Source organism: Mastigoproctus giganteus, chromosome 3 (genome assembly GCF_048544385.1).
Source record: "Mastigoproctus giganteus isolate SK-2022 chromosome 3, ASM4854438v1, whole genome shotgun sequence".
Taxonomy (NCBI): Eukaryota; Metazoa; Arthropoda; class Arachnida; order Uropygi; family Thelyphonidae; genus Mastigoproctus; species Mastigoproctus giganteus.
The window spans coordinates 5,437,764-5,440,911 of record NC_143577.1 but is presented as its reverse complement, the minus strand read 5'-3'; the positions used below and the strand labels follow the sequence as shown (position 1 = coordinate 5,440,911).

The 3,148-nt window shown below is 37.5% G+C and overlaps 1 non-coding gene across 1 annotated transcript; it reads left to right on the top strand.

Moving 5' to 3' along the window:
• Positions 1 to 304: 304 nt before the first annotated feature.
• TRNAR-CCU (transfer RNA arginine (anticodon CCU)) lies at positions 305 to 377 on the top strand. Its single transcript has one exon. It is a non-coding gene; the product is annotated as a tRNA-Arg (tRNA).
• Positions 378 to 3,148: the final 2,771 nt, after the last annotated feature.

The following is a 3,148-nucleotide window of genomic DNA, read 5'->3' as shown; positions in this document are numbered from 1 at the left end:
TTTGTAAATTGCGTGTATGTTGTTTGATTATCCCTTTGAAGGAAGAAAAATATGCCTTTTGAAAGTTCATGTTAGTATTTGACGGTGAACTTGTCTTTCAAATTTTTACATCTCATCAAGAGATTCATATCGATTTATTATTTATTTATTATTTTTGTAAATGGAGAAGGTAAATAGTATTACTTATTTTTACTTGTAGTTTTTTCATGCTGTCTTCCAATTAGTAGACATTCTTGTTATACCGTTTTCCCCTTTTAATATCAGTCTATTTTAAGGGCATGGAAAGTAATACAGTATACCATAAGCCCCTGTGGCCTAATGGATAAGGCATCGGTCTCCTAAACCGGGGATTGTGGGTTCGAATCCCGCCAGGGGTAGAAGGAAATTTTTTGCAAGCATGCGGTCGGTGGTTCAGTAGTAGAATGCACGCCAGCCACGCGAGCTGCCGGGTTCGATTCCGGACCGATGAAAGTTTATTTTAGAGGGTTCAGTATTGGGCCTATTGTTGTTTTTGAGAAAGGTATATCAGGCTTAATATCCAAGTTTGTAGACTATACGAAGATTGGCAGGGTGGTCAATGACAATAAAGACACTACGCTATGCAACAGGATCTAGAGAAGTTAGTCAGATGGGCTGAGCGGTAGCAACTGAAGTTTAACATTGACGAATGCAAAGTATAGCATATGGATAGCAGTAACCCCAGAATAACGTACCAACTTTGCGGTACTATACTCAGGGTAGTGGAGAATGAAAAAAGATCTGGGGGTAATTGTGCAGTCAGATATGAAGTTTTCTGACAGTGCAGGTAGGCTGCCAGAACAGCCCATGAGATCTTGTCAATGATATACAGGAATTTTGCTAGCAGGGATAAGGAGGCGATTATCCCTTTGTATAAGGCGACGGTCAGGTCACACCTTGAGTACTGCATAGAGCTCTGCATCCTTCTTCATTTTAGGAAGGATGTAGAGCTGCTGGAACGAGTACAGAGAAGGCAACGAGATAGGTGAGGAGAGCAAAGGGTTGTTGTTACCAAAAAGGCGTTAAGTTCTGCAAATTATAGCGTCTGAAGATTAGGCACCTGCGAGATGATCTGATTGAGGTGTATATAGCCTTGAATGATTTGAACAAGCTCGATGCTGATGGGATTCTTCCTCTCGCTCAGATTACGCAGTTGAGGGGGCATAAATTTAAATTGAGGAAAGACAGTTGTACAATAGATGTGCTGAAATTTGATTTAGCCAACGGGTGGTTGATTGCTGGAACAAACTTCCATCTATCGTTGTGGAATTTGCTAACTTAACTAAATTCAAAGAAGAACTGGATAAGCTTTTGGAGCGAATTGATGGGTGAGATGGGAAAGGTTTTTTTTTTTTTTTTTTGGCTGATGATGAATAAGCTTGCTTTCTTGCATCATATGCCACTACTAATGCAAATGCTAATATGGACACCCATTACAGCTCTAGTGAAAAACGATGCCTCCGCAGGAGACTTAATTATGTTTTATCCATCGTTCCCTGTTTTAATTATGGAAAAGGGATTCCTTCCGATACATTCACGCGTATCACTTGTTAATGCAAAAATGGAAAACGTGAAACTTTTGTTTCACATTTTATAATTTTAACTCTCTGTGCACATTTAAACACAGCCATACAAGTCCCTTTACTTTTTACGCAATGATTGCTTCCTTTGTTATCCTTTGGACTAGGAACCATCCAGAGTAGATGTTCCGCCTTTTAAAAAAACAAAGGGAGTCACGATACTGTTATCCAATGTTGCATCACCACCTTCAGTTCCCATCTCTCTAAGTTACTGTTTCCTTGACGCACCATGTATTTCACAACCGTTTCTTTATTTATCTTCTCTCGTATTTATTTTTCCTTTTAATCGTGGAAGCATACTCCCTGTATCAACCTCCCCTAACCCGACAAAATAAACATCGTGACTTGCAAAAAAATGAGTGCACAACCATTGTTATTCCTGCCATAAAATAAAAAATTTAAACTGATGGGCGCAGCTTCTGTGGGATAATGTTTTATTTTTATAATTTTAAATCTTTTTCATGCCTCTTGTATGGTTCAAAACGATGGATTTAAAAAAAAAAAAAAACAAGGAACTGGAGAGCAGGTAAAAAAAAAAAAAAAAATCACGGATTAAGAGGTGTTCACTTTTTACTATTTCATAACACTGGAATAAAGCTGAGCTTACCGCATCACTCAGCATATGTTGAAAAGATTTAATTCCTACTCTTTTCAGATCTAATTTAAATAAATGATATATTATTTACGACGATATTATTATGTTTATAACATTGCCTCGAAGACATTTTTCATATGAGTAGTCTCTTGACTGTTGAGCAAATTATATTGCTGGCATTTTCATCTATTTTTTGCACTGAATTGCAGCCTCGGGTTGTGAGGTGACCTTGCAGAGTGGTAAGACCTAATCTAACGGATATAAAAGGAGAACACAAAATGAAGACGAGAAATAGTACTCTTTCTACGATGAACGAACGCAAAATTTGGCCCTCAAGGAGTTACGAGGTTCATGCTCAGCTAAGTATGAAGTGGCATATCGCTCGGTAGAGCCAGAGAATGTACTACCCTCTATAGAGCATGTACTTATATAAAAGAAAGAGAGAAGTGTGTTTTCGTTCATCCGGAGAATCGCCACAGAAAACAGCCATCAAGTAATTATTGATAGCGTCACCTGATGGACAGAAAGAGGCAGATGATAATTTACGAAACTTTTGTTTAAACCTGTAGTAGTAGTACTTTAGTACCGTGAATAAGTTGACAAATGTAAAGCCAGAAGAAATATACTGACATTGAACCAGAATTTTTTTAGTGTTCCATTTTCAGGAAATACGTATGAATAAAATTTATTCTATAAAAGATTAGAGGAATTGAACGAAGAAGGAAAGTTAGTTTGCTAAATATGAAGCTGTTCAGCTTCATATTTAGCAAACTGAAAGGAATGCTCACTGAATGACACAACTATTCAGACTTTTTTAGAAGAAAGCAAGGAATTCCGGATGACAGTCCAGAACAGCGTCCCTGGAAACATTTTTTTTTAGAAAAGGTACAGTAGATACATCTGTAATAAACAAAAATATGTTTCATAGTAGGGCTAACTGAGAGAACAAACCCAT